General features: G+C 44.7%; 1 long non-coding RNA gene across 1 annotated transcript; it reads left to right on the top strand.

The window, feature by feature from the left end:
• Positions 1-5325: 5325 nt before the first annotated feature.
• On the top strand, positions 5326-13787 carry LOC144007132 (uncharacterized). Its single transcript, XR_013280090.1, has 2 exons — positions 5326-13178; positions 13364-13787. It is a non-coding gene; the product is annotated as an uncharacterized LOC144007132 (long non-coding RNA).
• The last annotated feature ends 2726 nt before the right edge of the window (positions 13788-16513 follow it).

The raw sequence follows: 16513 nt of genomic DNA on the forward strand, positions 1-16513 counted from the left end.
TCCCGATGGCACCTCACCCTTGCCCCCAACTCAAAACATACTAAGCAACACCTTAGTAAGGTTTGTTACATTGTGTCGTTGCCATGATTGTATCATATGCTGACTTCATATAGAGGGAACTGTTATGTGCCGTGAGGCAAAGCAAGGCCAGGACCCAGGATGCAGAGTGAGAGACAAAGTCCACAGTTTATTGTTCACAAAAGTATCAACAGAAAATCACCTTGCTCAGGGAAAAAGTTCTAGAAAACAAAGTAGCAACCAAAAATCACCTTGTTCAGGGATGAAGAAACACTAAAGCGCAAAGTAGCAACATAAAACACTAGGGACCAAAGTAGCAACATAAAGAGCCGTCTTAATAGACCGGTAGAACGAGAAACAAAAACCACTACAAGCCGGAGACCAGGGACTAGAACACAACACGGGTGTGGCAGGAGGAGACAAGCAAACGTAGCAGGTATAGCAAGGGAATGTTCCGGCACAGAACCAAAGGAGGGGCTGGTTAAATAGGTTGTTGGCTCATCAGGCTGATGAGCCTCAGGTGTGGGAGCAGGCCTCTGCCTGCGAGGTTGGCGCCGCCTCCTGCCACACTCTGGAACTGCTAGAGAGACAACAGAACCATCACAGTACCCCCCCCCCCTAACGAACGCCACCCGGCGTTCGACCAGGCTTATCAGGGTTACGGGCATAGAACTCACACAGCAGTTGCGGGTCCAAAATGAGGGCACGTGAGATCCAGGAGCGGTCCTCCGGGCCGTACCCCTCCCAGTCGACGAGATACTGGAACCCCCTGCCCCGCCTGCGGACATCAAGGATGCGATTCACGGTGTATGCAGGGTGTCCATCAACGATCCGGGGAGGAGGTGGCGGTGGGGCGGGTGGCTGGAGGGGGCTATCCACGACCGGTTTCAGAAGAGACACGTGGAAAACGGGGTGGATCCTGAGGGATGACGGGAGCCGGAGTCGGACAGCATTCGGGTTGATGATCTTGTCAATGGGAAAAGGGCCAATGAAGCGTGGAGCCATTTTGCGGGAGTCCACTTGAAGGGGCAGGTCACGTGCGGAAAGCCAGACACGCTGTCCCACTTGGTAGTCGGGGGCTGGGGTTCTCCTCCGGTCAGCCAGGCGTCGGTTGCGCTCCGCTGTCCTGGACAGCGCTGCTCGAGCCTCCCTCCAGACTCGTCTGGCACGGCGGAAGTGGGCATGGATGGACGGGACGGCAACCTCGGACTCCTGGCTGGGAAACAGAGGGGGTTGGTAGCCCGAGGTCACCTTAAATGGGGACATGCCTGTGGCAGTGTTGATCAGTGTGTTATGCGCGTATTCCACCCATGGGAGGTGCGCGGACCAGGAGGCAGGAAGGCGTGAGGCTACGCAGCGCAGAGCTGTTTCCAGGTCTTGATTTGCACGCTCCGTCTGACCGTTGGTTTGGGGGTGGTAGCCGGAGGAGAGACTGGGAGAGATCCCTAGTGCCCGACAGAAAGCCTTCCAGACTTGAGAGGTGAATTGTGGACCCCTGTCCGACACGATGTCTGTGGGGATTCCGTGGAGCCTGAATACATGTTGGACCAATAGGTTAGCAGTCTCCAAGGCGGTGGGGAGTTTTGGGAGGGGGACATAATGAACTGACTTGGAAAATCTGTCGACGATGGTAAGGATTGTGTCATTGCCCTCGGATGGGGGAAGTCCCGTGACGAAATCCACCGCGATATGCGACCATGGCCGAGAGGGGATGGGCAAGGGGCGTAATAGGCCTGCCGGGGCTTGATGAGAAGGTTTATTGCGGGCGCAAACTGAGCATGACGCAACAAAAGCCCGAACATCGGCAGCCATGGTTGGCCACCAGAAGCGCTGTTGGATCAGGGAGAGTGTCCGGTGGATCCCAGGGTGGCAAGCGATTCTTGAGGTATGCCCCCAGAGGAGCACAGGAGTCTTGGCGGCAGGTGGCACGAACAGTTTCCCTGGAGGACATTCATTTGGAACTGGTTGGTTGTCAAGTGCCTCCTGAACTTTCTTCTCCACTCGCCACCGCATCGCCCCGACCACACACTCAGGGGAGAGGATCGTGCTTGAGTCCCTCTCTTCCTCTCCAGAGGCGAACTGCCGGGAGAGGGCGTCAGGTTTCAGGTTTCGGGAGCCGGGGCGGTAGGTGAGGGTGAAGTTGAAGCGTCCGAGGAAGAGAGCCCAACGAGCTTGACGAGAGTTCAGTCGTTTGGCGGTGCGAAGATAGGACAAGTTCTTGTGGTCCGTCCAAACAATGAAGGGATGAGTTGCACCCTCCAGCCAATGCCGCCATTCTTGGAGGGCTAGGACCACTGCCAGGAGTTCGCGGTTGCCCACATCATAGTTGCGCTCCGCCGGGGAAAGCCGGCGGGAGAAGTAAGCACAGGGGTGTAGTTTTTGGTCCGCAGGCAGGCGCTGAGAGAGGACGGCCCCCACTCCTGAATCTGACGCATCCACCTCTACCACAAACTGCTGCTCGGGATCTGGGTGGGCGAGAACAGGGGCATTAACAAAGAGTTCTTTCAGATGGTTAAAAGCACATTGAGCATCACCAGACCACACGAAGCGAAGTTTGTTTGAGGTCAAACACGTGAGAGGAGCAGCTATACTACTATAGTTTCGGATAAATCTCCTATAGAAGTTAGCGAACCCAAGGAAACGTTGCAGCTGCTTCCGATTGGTAGGCAGAGGCCAATTTTTAACCGCTTCGATTTTAGAGGGATCGGCCCTGAGCCGCCCCTTTTCTATCACATAGCCCAGGAAATTAACAGTGGAAACATGAAATTCACATTTCTCAACTTTAACATACAGTTTGTTTTCTAGTAACCTCCGCAGGACATCTCTTACGTGCCCCACATGCTCTTCATGTGATCGAGAAAAGATGAGAATATCGTCTAGATATGCAAAAACATTCTTATCGAGCAGGTCTCTGAGTACATCATTCACAAATGACTGGAATGTTGCTGGAGCGTTTGTGAGCCCAAAGGGCATGACCAAATACTCAAAATGTCCCAAATGGGTATTGAAGGCAGTTTTCCACTCGTCGCCGTCGCGTATCCTTACCAGGTGGTAGGCGTTTCGGAGGTCCAATTTGGTGAACACCATTGCATTGTGGAGAGGGCTGAATGCAGCGTCCAGGAGCGGCAGAGGGTACTTGTTTTTAACTGTGATGGTGTTTAAGCCAGTGTAGTCAATGCAAGGACGCAGAGTTTTATCCTTCTTTTCCACAAAGAAAAACCCTGCGCCTAATGGAGATGAAGGCGGTCTTATAAGTCCTGCAGCTAATGAGTCGGTGATGTATTTTTCCATTGCTTCCCGTTCGGGTTTGGTTAAGTTGTATAGTCTGTGTGTTGGGAGTGGAGCCCCAGGGAGCAGTTCTATAACACAGTCATAGGGTCTATGTGGGGGAAGGGAGCACGCCAAGTCCTTTCTGAAAACTGCCTTTAAATCGTGGTATTCACTGGGGACGTTACTTAGGTCAATATCTTTTGAGTAGTGGGGAGAGTTAGGACCCCTGGCAGGTAGGGCTGACTTTAGACAGTGGGCATGGCAATAGTTGCTCCAGTTCCGAATTGTGCCTGTGGACCAGTCTATGTGGGGGTTATGCAGCTTCAACCAGGGAATCCCTAGAATTGCGGTGTTGAGGGGGGAGGAAATCACATAGAACTCAATTACTTCATGATGGTTACTAGAGAGTGTCAGTTTAATGGGTGTGGTTCTGTGTGTAACCCTTTCTAGAAGCCTCCCGTCGACTGCAAGAACTTTCTTGGGGGAGGTCAGTGGAGTCAGGGAAAGATTGTTGTTTTTAACATAGTCAATGTCTATGAAGTTGTCATCGGCTCCGGAGTCTATCAGCACCTGGACAGGTAACGAGCAAAGTGTCGTGTGAATCATACCTGGTACCTGTATTTGGGAGGACGAGGGGGAAGATATTCGGCTCACCAGTGCCTCCCTTCCTACTGGTGAGCCCCGGCTTTTGGCAACTCGGGGCAGCTTGCCAAGAAGTGGCCACCCTGGCCGCAGTACAGGCACAGTCGGCTCCTCATGCGTCGCTGTCGTTCGACAGGGGTGAGTCGAGCCCTGCCCAACTCCATGGGCTCGTCGCGAGGTGTCGTGCTGGAATGCAGTTCAGGAGCGGTGCTCGGAGATGAGGCGGTGGAGTTCCCCATGACGGTTGAGCTGGACGGTGAGAAAGTTGACGAGCGACGAGCCATGTCCATCTTCCTCTCCCGCCGTCTCTCCCTGAGCCGATTGTCCATCCGTGTTGCTAATGTAATAAGGTCATTTAGTGAGTTACATTCATCCCTTAAAGCCAACTCATCCTTTATCTCCCCAGCGAGCCCCTTTTGAAAAATTGTTTGTAGCTCAGAGTCCCCCCATCCGCTACTGGCTGCCAGAACCTGGAAAGTTAATGCATATTGAGAGACCGAGTGGCTACCTTGACGCAGATCCAGCAACTGGCCAACTGCTTCCTTGCCTCGCACCGGGTGATCAAAAATGCGTTTCATTTCTCCGGTAAACTGTTCATAATCATTTAGCACTGCCGATCCTTGTTCTGTGATTGCCAAGGCCCAAGCGGCCGCTTGTCCTGATAACAGACTCATAATGAAAGCGATTTTTGACTGGGCAGTAGCATAAGTACTGGGTTGCTGGTTAAACACTAATCTACATTGTAGCAAAAACTGAGCACATGTGCCTAAGTCTCCAGAATACCTAGCAGGAATCGGAATAAATGGCTCTCTGGGAGAAGACGGCTGGGAGGCTGGAGGGGTTGCCGCCGATGGAGAGGGCGAGCAACCAGAGGAGCTGGACGACGGCAGTTGGTGACTCATGGCTGCCATCTGCTTGTTCAGCTGGTCCACACTGGTGGTGAGTTGCTGTAGATGGTCCATCACTTGTTGCAGGGTTGATTGGTGTTGTCCAACAAGTGCTCCTTGTGCCGAAAGCGCACTCCTTAAGCGCTCTGACTCTGCTGGGTCCATTATGGCCGGAACATTCTGTTATGTGCCGTGAGGCAAAGCAAGGCCAGGACCCAGGATGCAGAGTGAGAGACAAAGTCCACAGTTTATTGTTCACAAAAGTATCAACAGAAAATCACCTTGCTCAGGGAAAAAGTTCTAGAAAACAAAGTAGCAACCAAAAATCACCTTGTTCAGGGATGAAGAAACACTAAAGCGCAAAGTAGCAACATAAAACACTAGGGACCAAAGTAGCAACATAAAGAGCCGTCTTAATAGACCGGTAGAACGAGAAACAAAAACCACTACAAGCCGGAGACCAGGGACTAGAACACAACACGGGTGTGGCAGGAGGAGACAAGTGTAACCCAGACTAAAATAAATATAGTCTATACTGATTAAACCAATATATAGTAATTGAAATAGAAGTTGTTTTCTAGTGTTAAACTATAAATACTTTTTTTGTCATTTACATTATAAAAAGTTATTTTGTGCAAGTTCAAGTTTGTTTTAATTGCATACGAAATTGCGTAGTTTCTTTTTCTTTTCTTTCTACAACCTAACTTGTACCTGTCAATCTTACATTTCTGTACTGTCATTGGTTGATGTACTAGCCATGTCCAATCCGGAAGCGATGGGTGTAGTCATACGTGGAATGTTCGAGAGTCTGTAAGCCTTTCACTAGTGTAAGCTAAGCTGTCAAGTGAGCAGACACTCGAGGAGCCATCTGGTGAAAATAGTCTTTTAAACCAGTGGATGCAGAGTCTGCTGTCACGTTTTGGACTGTTTTTAACCCGATGTAATGTGAGTACCTCATGTTATGTTTCTATTGTGCTCAGACGAAATGTTTGTGCAGACGATTTAAATGCTAATCGCGGCTAGCGACGTAGCATGCTAACGCTAAGGCTAGCGGAGTTCTGTGCCTTTTTATATCGAGTATGAAGGTTTGAACTATATTTAAAATTAAAGAGACACTTTTTGATGCACAGTGGACCAAGGAAACTCTTTTTGGACCCTTCTGCTGTGGATTGGAAGTCGTCTCGTGCCTTGTGGATTGTGCTTAAGCTGGAGTCGGATGTCGGTCGTTACCGAGTGACGGGTTTCCATCGCTCATCACCCATCACGTGTCATTCGCTACCCTAAACCTGTGGATTCGTGAGTACTATCAAAACCGTGCACGTGCCAATTTGTTTTTGCTTGCTTTGCAAGTGAAGGGACCAGTTTTTATGTTTGTAAGGTCACACCGCACCCGAGCAACATCAGGCCTGCAACTATAACTGGACTATATATTTTTTGCTGGGACACATTCGCATTTAACATTTGACACACACAACCCTTTTTCTCTTTCCCCCCATTTAATGGTCTTTTTATTATTTGTGTTTACTAAAATGGTTCATACTGTTTGTAATTGAATTTACTGTGTTTGTGTATTTCTTTTAAATGGTATATTGATCTACACAATATTCCCCAGTACTTTAATTATTATTCTTAGTGGGTAAAAGAGGTAAATTAATACTATTTTCCCTGCTAAGTGGAGGCACCGCCAAATTCTAATTTACGCCAAACTTAAGATATTTCTATTCTTGCATCTCCTGTTTACTAAGTAAATTGAATTAGTTGTTAAAGTACCCAGGACCCCGCTCATAGTACTACAACCCCATTAACCAGTGTTAATTCCATAGCTACATGAGACGGGTGTTACATAAATTGGAGGCACCGCTGGGATTTCTTTTGTCATAATTCAAGGTAAATTGGAACAAGTAAATTGAAGACTATAGTATTCTAGAAGTTGTTAAATAGCAGTACATTTTATTAAACTTTATAGCTTTATATTTTTTTTTTGAGAATGGCCACACAAAGTAATGTTCGCTTACCCAATATACACAATTGGTGCAGAGGTGAAGGTTTAGAGCTAGCACACTCCCTGATAGCACAAGGCATACCAGAAGAGACTCGAATTGAAGATATTGAGCGAGTACTCGAAACTGTCAAAGCTTTAGGAAAAGTAAGAGTACGAGGCAAAATGTTTGATCCAGAGAGCAAATCATTAACTGTGCTCTGTGAATGTCGTGAGGAAATAGACTCAACTAAAATTCCCCCTGAAGTAATCTCAAATGATAGAGGAGATACATGGACACTAGTCCTAGCAGAACAAGAAATCAGGTCTGACCTTTTCTCAGAGAAACTGGACAAATTTCTCCAAGAGGAAGGAAAGTCTCTTGATGATCTCCAGCAACTATACAGTCCTTCTCCTCCATGGAACCAAAATCCGGAGTCCCTCATTCGTGCAGTAAGTGATGCATTGCAACCCTCTAGGACAAACGAAAGCAGTTCCTTCAGGCGTCTAAGAACATTCTCTGGAATCAGCCCCACTCCAGTTGGAGAAGACAGCTTTGACAACTGGATGGAACAAGCAAAGTTCATGAGTGAAGAATATGAGTACACAGATAAGGAGAAGAAACGCAGAATTGTCGAAAGTCTCAAAGGACCAGCTTTGGAAATCATTCAAGCTGTGCGCATGTCAAATCCAGATGCAAGCCATGTGGACTATATACAAGCCCTGGACAGCACTTTTGGAACTACAGAATCTGGAGAAGAACTGTATCTCACATTTCGAGCACTTCACCAAAGTTCAAGTGAGTGTTTGTCAGACTTTTTGCTCAGATTGGAAAGAACACTGAACAAGGTGGTGAGAAAAGGAGGCCTTCCAGTCAGTGACGCTAACAAAGCAAGATTGGAGCAACTCATTAAAGGTGCAGTTGAGGCCGATATCATGCTACTTCAACTCAATCTCAGAGAAAGGAGAAGCAACCCCCCATCCTTCCTCAGCTTGCTGAAGGAGATACGAGAAGAAGAGGAGCGAGAGACAGCCAGACAAAAGCTGAAAAAACCCACAAAACAGTATGTGCGCGCCGTGCAAACAACTGATGCAGAGTCAGTGAATAGTCAGTCCGCTGATCTTCACAACGAAATTCAAGAACTTAAAGGGAAATTAAAAACCTTGAAAAAACAGTCAGCAGAACATAAGAAAGGGTCCAAAGAGAGGAAAAAATCTAAGCAAGAGTCAATCGATGATGTACAACAGTTAAGAAAAGAGGTTGAGACTCTACAACAACAGGTAAGTGTAATGTCAGTCAAGCCAAAAGCTAATTCAAGAAATTTTGATCAGCGTCCCAAATACAAACCTGAGAATAGTCCAAATTCTGCCCAGTCCAAACCCAAGACAACCAAAGAGTCAGGTTATTTTTGCTATAGATGTGGAGAGAATGGACATATTGCTCCTAAATGTACAGCTCCCGAAAACTTGCAAAAGGTCATACAAAAGCTAATAAGACAAGTGCGAAGGAGTCCAGGAGTACCACAAGACAGCCCAGACGATGCAGAAGAATGCATTGCACATGTCAACACTGCCCATGTACCCAGTTTTGGTTCAGACATTCCAGAAGGTCTGATTGGTCCACCTTCTATAGCGCCTATCAAAGTCAATGACATTTCATGCAATGGTCTGATGGATTCAGGATCCACAGTAACCATCATCTTTGAAAATTGGTACAAAGAAAACATCCCAAATGTACCAATTCACCCTATTTCCACTCTTGCCATCTGGGGTTTATCTGCAGACTCTTATCCCTACCGTGGCTATGTAGTTGTGGAGATGGAATTTCCTGAAGAAGCAACTGGAGTTAAAGGTCCCATTACTGTCCTGGCTTTAATCTGCCCTGAGACACCACAAGGTCATGAAACGCCTGTTGTCGTTGGCACCAATGCTTTTTTGTTTCACAGACTGTTCAGCATTTACAAAGAAAATGGAAGCGAATGCAAAGTAAGTTCCATGAGAATCCAAGCAGTCTATGATCAAATACAAGCCCAGCCAGTACCATCAAGTGAAGAAGACAAACCACTTGGGGAAATAAAATGGCAAGGTCCTGGTCCTCTTACACTAGCTCCAGGTCAAGAGTTCTATGCCAAATGTAAGGTATCCAATAAAACTGCTAAGCCTCAAGATGTAGTCTTAGTTGAGGCACCAGCCTTGTCACAACTTCCATCAGGTGTGCTAGTACAACCAGGTGTTCTACCTGAAAGTTGCATTGATGAGAACAGCTTCCCAGTTCTTTTGCACAACGAGTCAGAGAAACCCACCTGTATTCAGGTGGGGACTGTCATTGCGCAAATGCATGCGGTTGATGTAGTCACCAACCCGCAAGTGTTTGAAGCACAATCTACCTCTTTAGATCTCAATCTTTTTGACTTTGGTGACTCACCTGTCCCAGAAGAGTGGAAGAATAGGCTAAGGCAAAAGCTAGTTAAGAAACACAATGTTTTCTCACTCAATGAATGGGATGTTGGGTTAGCCAAGGGAGTAGATCACAAAATCAGGTTAAATGACTCAACCCCTTTTCGAGAGCGGTCACGTCGTTTAGCTCCAGCTGACATTGACGATGTGAGACGACACTTACAGCAGTTACTAGAGGCAGGGATTGTCAAAGAGTCTCGCAGCCCCTATGCCTCGCCAATAGTAGTCGTTCGCAAGAAGAATGGTTCCATCAGAATCTGTATTGACTACAGAACCCTGAATAGTCGCACCATACCAGATCAATACACAGTCCCTCGTATTGACGACGTGTTGGATTGTCTCTCAGGTAGCAAATGGTTTTCCGTCCTGGACCTTCGAAGTGGATATTATCAAATTGCCATGTCTGAAGAAGATAAAGAAAAAACAGCATTTATCTGCCCACTTGGATTCTACCAGTTTGAGCGGATGCCTCAAGGTATCACAGGAGCTCCAGCTACTTTTCAGCGGCTCATGGAGAAAGCCGTTGGGGACATGCATCTTCTCCAAGTCATTGTATATCTTGATGACATCATCGTTTTTGGCAAAACTCTAGAAGAACACGAGCAACGTCTCCTGAAAGTGTTAGATCGACTCGAAGAGTTTGGACTCAAATTGTCCATTGACAAATGTCAGTTTTGTCAGTCTCAAGTAAAATATGTAGGCCACATTGTGTCTGAAGCCGGCATTGCTACAGATCCTGAAAAGGTTGCTGCGGTGGAAAAATGGCCAGAGCCGACCGACCTCAAATCACTCAGGTCATTCCTAGGTTTCTGCGGCTACTATCGCAGGTTCATAGCCAATTACTCAAGCATAGTTCGCACATTAACCGAGCTCACCAAAGGCTATCCACCTACTCAAAAAAGTAGCAAAAACAAAATCAAAGATCCAGATAAGACTTACCTGAAACCTTCTGAACCATTCAAAGAGCGATGGGATGAGTCTTGTCACAAAGCGTTCAAGAACATTATTGAGTGTTTGACAAATGCACCCGTTTTGGTTTTTGCAGATCCTGCCAAACCTTACATATTGCATGTAGATGCTAGCCTGAATGGTTTAGGAGCCGTCCTAAATCAAGAATACCCCGAAGGTCTTAAGCCAGTGGCTTTTGCCAGTCGCAAACTCAGTGAATCCGAACACAATTACCCAGTGCATCAACTTGAATTTTTGGCACTGAAATGGGCAGTTGTAGACAAATTTCATGACTACCTCTACGGTGTGAAATTTACAGTTAGAACCGACAACAATCCTCTAACGTATGTGTTGACAACAGCCAAGCTAAACGCTGTCGGACATCGTTGGCTTGCAGCTTTAGCCACATACGACTTCAACATTCAGTATCGGCCCGGTCGTCACAACATTGACGCCGATCTGTTATCAAGACAACACAGTGGTAATGAGAAATGGATGGAAGTTCCTAAATCCGCCATCAAAGCGATTTGTAAATCAGAATCTCCAACCAATTCAGCTAGAATTGTTGACCAGCTTGGCGTTCCACCTGCAGCTATACCCGAAGCCTATGCTTTTCCAGTGAGTCTAGGAGCGCATGATCTTGACCAACTATCTGCCAAAGAACTTAAAGCAGCTCAAGATCTTGATCCAGTCATTGGTCCTGTCAAACAAGCCATTCAAGCAGGCCAACCACCAGTTACAAACAAAACAGATTCACGTGAAGTAACTCTGCTTTGTCGAGAGAGTTCAAAACTTGAACTGAAAGATGGATTACTCTACAGAAAGAGAAATCCACCAAATTGCACCGAAACCCAACAACTGGTTTTACCCGAAAGATACCGAACTTTGGCCATGAAATCTTTGCATGATGACTGTGGACATCTTGGAGTGGAAAAAACTTCTGAGTTACTCAAAGACAGATTCTATTGGCCACGCATAACATCTGATGTGGAACAATATGTGAAGACATGTGGACGTTGTGTTTCACGTAAAACTCTCCCACAACGTTCATCTCCTTTGCATCAAATCACCAGCAATGGACCACTAGATCTTGTATGTATTGATTTTCTTCAAATTGAGCCAGACAAGAAAGGCATAGCAAATGTACTTGTTGTAACTGACCATTTTACGCGTTACGCACAAGCATTTCCCACGAAAGACCAGAAGTCAGTCACCGTCGCAAAAGTGCTTTGGGAAAAGTATTTTGCTCATTACGGACTACCTGCCAGAATACATTCTGATCAGGGAAGGGATTTTGAAAGCCGACTCATAAAAGAGCTATTATCCATCCTTGGTGTCAGAAAATCAAGAACATCTCCCTATCATCCGCAAGGAGATGCACAACCCGAACGTTTCAACCGAACACTATTGTCAATGCTCGGAACACTTGAAAGTGTGAAGAAACAGCACTGGAGTCAACATATCAGTCAGTTAGTACATGCGTACAACTGCTCCAAAAACGAGTCCACCGGATATTCGCCATACTATTTAATGTTCGGCAGGAATGCAAGATTGCCTATTGACATCTGTTTTGGCGCAGCTTTCAATAGCAACACAGAAGCCTCTCATCTTCAGTATGTTGACCAAATGAGGAAAGACTTAAAGCAAGCTTACCGCTTAGCTATGGAATGTGCCACAAAGAACCATCTAAGAAACAAATCCCGCTATGATAAACAAGTGCGAGATCAACCACTACAGGAAGGGGACAGAGTCTTGATCAGAAATGTTGGCCTTACGGGTAAACACAAGCTTCAAGACAGATGGAAATCTATTCCCTATGTAGTACTTCAACAGTTACCAAACTTGCCCGTGTACAAAGTGAAACCGGAACAAGGACCAGGAAGTGTCAAAACGTTGCATAGAGATCATCTCCTTCCTATTGGCTACCTTGTCCGATTGCCTGATCACACCCAACTACCTGACCGTGTCAAAACCCCAGTTACCAGACAACAAAGAAGACTTAGGTCCAGTAAAGAAGATTCAAACGTTGAGGATAGCTACTCCGATTCAGAATCTGAGTATGAGCATTCTTACAACTACCCAAACCATGACAATGATCAATTCTGTAGACTTGCTAAAAGTCCGGAACAAATTATTTCAGATAACTCAAATTCTGAGAATTCCTCATTTTCAGAAAGTGAACCAGAAACCAGACAAAGTGACACCGATCAAAATCAGTCTGAAAGTCAACGATCAAATTTAGAAACTGGAACAATTGAAGTAGAAACTGATGTTGAGACAACAGTACAAAGTCCGAAAATCCGAAAATCTACCAGAAAAGTTAAACCAGTCATCCGTTTGACATATGATAAGCCTGGAACACAAACTGAAGAACCTGTTACCATAGTTCACCAAGGCATGATAATTCAGTTGAACCTAAATTCTCAGGAAAAACCTTCTAGACACATTAAAACTAAGAAACACCCCTCCAGAGTTCAATACTCGCCTTAACTCTCAGGTTAGATGAGGACATCTAAACCTTTTAGAAGGGGGAGAGTGTAACCCAGACTAAAATAAATATAGTCTATACTGATTAAACCAATATATAGTAATTGAAATAGAAGTTGTTTTCTAGTGTTAAACTATAAATACTTTTTTTGTCATTTACATTATAAAAAGTTATTTTGTGCAAGTTCAAGTTTGTTTTAATTGCATACGAAATTGCGTAGTTTCTTTTTCTTTTCTTTCTACAACCTAACTTGTACCTGTCAATCTTACATTTCTGTACTGTCATTGGTTGATGTACTAGCCATGTCCAATCCGGAAGCGATGGGTGTAGTCATACGTGGAATGTTCGAGAGTCTGTAAGCCTTTCACTAGTGTAAGCTAAGCTGTCAAGTGAGCAGACACTCGAGGAGCCATCTGGTGAAAATAGTCTTTTAAACCAGTGGATGCAGAGTCTGCTGTCACGTTTTGGACTGTTTTTAACCCGATGTAATGTGAGTACCTCATGTTATGTTTCTATTGTGCTCAGACGAAATGTTTGTGCAGACGATTTAAATGCTAATCGCGGCTAGCGACGTAGCATGCTAACGCTAAGGCTAGCGGAGTTCTGTGCCTTTTTATATCGAGTATGAAGGTTTGAACTATATTTAAAATTAAAGAGACACTTTTTGATGCACAGTGGACCAAGGAAACTCTTTTTGGACCCTTCTGCTGTGGATTGGAAGTCGTCTCGTGCCTTGTGGATTGTGCTTAAGCTGGAGTCGGATGTCGGTCGTTACCGAGTGACGGGTTTCCATCGCTCATCACCCATCACGTGTCATTCGCTACCCTAAACCTGTGGATTCGTGAGTACTATCAAAACCGTGCACGTGCCAATTTGTTTTTGCTTGCTTTGCAAGTGAAGGGACCAGTTTTTATGTTTGTAAGGTCACACCGCACCCGAGCAACATCAGGCCTGCAACTATAACTGGACTATATATTTTTTGCTGGGACACATTCGCATTTAACATTTGACACACACAACCCTTTTTCTCTTTCCCCCCATTTAATGGTCTTTTTATTATTTGTGTTTACTAAAATGGTTCATACTGTTTGTAATTGAATTTACTGTGTTTGTGTATTTCTTTTAAATGGTATATTGATCTACACAATATTCCCCAGTACTTTAATTATTATTCTTAGTGGGTAAAAGAGGTAAATTAATACTATTTTCCCTGCTAAGTGGAGGCACCGCCAAATTCTAATTTACGCCAAACTTAAGATATTTCTATTCTTGCATCTCCTGTTTACTAAGTAAATTGAATTAGTTGTTAAAGTACCCAGGACCCCGCTCATAGTACTACAACCCCATTAACCAGTGTTAATTCCATAGCTACATGAGACGGGTGTTACACAAGCAAACGTAGCAGGTATAGCAAGGGAATGTTCCGGCACAGAACCAAAGGAGGGGCTGGTTAAATAGGTTGTTGGCTCATCAGGCTGATGAGCCTCAGGTGTGGGAGCAGGCCTCTGCCTGCGAGGTTGGCGCCGCCTCCTGCCACACTCTGGAACTGCTAGAGAGACAACAGAACCATCACAGGAACGCAATTACTTAATATAATAAACGTCATAAATAAATACAGTGAATCAATTTAGACAATAGGATGTGTGTATGCATTTAAAATAGTGCCGTTGTGACAAATGCAGCCCTCCCAGTAAAATTAATCTTAACTTAAACTGCCACTGGTGTACAAGGCTTGCTGTGTAATGGACACTGACAGGGCAGGTGAGCTTCTCTGCAAAGAGCACATTTGATGCAAATTCATTAATTACCAGAAGCAAGGCAGCCATCTGAAGCCTTCATGTTGCCTGCTATTCACCTGCCTGGTTAAGCTTAGACATCATTCAATACCTGTACTGTCCTGGAAATGCATGTGTGCGCTTCAAGTAGAATATAGCAAGCACTGTGAGACTGTCAGGGATCCGACACACAATCAAAGAACTGGCAAGATGAGATTAGTTGCTGTTAATTCACTACTCAGTCAAACGGAATGAGAAAGTAACCATGTAAAAAAAAAAAAAGTATTTGTTGAAGGACAAAAACGCATACAGTACATTTATGTATGTTAGGGGAAGTATGTAAACAATTTCAATATATTAAGTTAATCACATTTCATACGGAAGTAAAATCAAACACTTTCTCAACAATAAATCATTCTATGAGCCTCCACTAGCCTAAACAAAACAGTCTGATTATTATAATTGTATTTGTGGAATATGAATAATGCAGAAGTATCCACCCATTTTTATCCATCTTGGGGTTGGAGGCATTTTGCCACTTGTCAACTGAAAATGACATGTCAGTGCTCCAGATGACAGGCTCACCTGTTTTTTTTTGGTTTTGGTCGTGTGACGTTCGCAAGTTGAGCCCTGATATGTAGCAAAATGGCCGCCCCCCTGAGATAAAGGATAGAAAACGCATGGATTTTGTTGCATAATTCATATTCCACAAACATAATACTAGTACTCAGAATGCTGTGTTTAAACTAGTGGGGTGCTGCAAAGAACATATTACTGTTCAAAACATTTTTTACTTTACTTCCCCTTCAAATAACGCAGTGCAGGATGAGTGAAAGTCAAATGTCTTTATTGGCCAACACCCAATACTCCTGCTTATCATGGCATCTAATCTCAGGAGTTCGAGGGGGAGCCTAAAAATAAAAACCTAGTCTTAAATTAGATGTCCATATAAACACTTAAATCCAGCACTACTAGTTGTCAGAATTGGTTATGCTTTGGATGTCTTTTAACCCATTAAGACAGTGATCACGCGAACGCGTTTCTACCGTTATATTGAATTCACACCAACAGTGGGGGAGGCGTTTCCGGCAGCGTGATTGCATTAATTTGTAGTCAATGTACTTCGCGCTGAACATGTACATGAAATTTCAGGACAAGCCTAAAATGCAATCAAACCTTTACAGCTGAATTTAATGTGACCTTCTCGAAGCTTTTTAACTCATTCACTCCCAGCCATTTTCACAGAAGCAATCCCGTTCGCTCCCGGCTGTTTTACTGAATTTTGACTGATTCTGCAAGGCCCACAGAATATTGTCTTCTATTGCTATAAAAGCATGGAACCTATCAAAAGAAAGATTAAAGTCTCTTCTTTCATCAGGAAAAAAAGGTATGTTTCTATCTGTTACCGTTTTGCAGCAATTAGCATTAGAAGAGAGCTAAGTTTCATCAGTTTTCACAAATCTATTTAAAATTGTAAGTAATTGAGCTTTTTTTCTACATGGCCCTGGTTGATCTCTTTTGCTCTGCTGCCACCTGCTGGCCGTTTGTGTAATAACTACCATTTCTGCAACCGTTCTTTGCAGTTGAGAGGCTGCATCTAAGCCTTCTGTTTGCTTTAGCATTAAAAAAAAAAATAAAAAAATAAAAATTAAAAATAAAACCTATAAATACGTCTTTGGGACACTTAAAACATAAAAAAACGTATTTACACGTTATTGGGAGCAAATTGCACATGTCCAACTGTTAAATGTTTCAGTTAGTGGTGGGCTGAATCACGAGAATCCGTTCATTTAAAATAACCGTTCAAAAGATTTGTTCACTGAATCATTAGACCTGAATCCTATTGTAATACTGTGAGATCAGCTGAGTCGCCGTGTAGAGGCTGGAAACTCTGCAGCCCAGACTTTCAATGACCTTCAAGAAGAGTAGGATGCCTCAGTAGGCAATGAGTTGACTTGTGAACAGCATGAGACATCGTTGTCAAGTTGTAATTGATGCTTAAAAACTCTTTGACTGCCCCGTTATTAAAAAACAACACCCAATGCCAGCG

The sequence above is a fragment of the Festucalex cinctus genome, chromosome 19, assembly GCF_051991245.1.
Source record: "Festucalex cinctus isolate MCC-2025b chromosome 19, RoL_Fcin_1.0, whole genome shotgun sequence".
Lineage (NCBI taxonomy): Eukaryota > Metazoa > Chordata > Actinopteri > Syngnathiformes > Syngnathidae > Festucalex > Festucalex cinctus.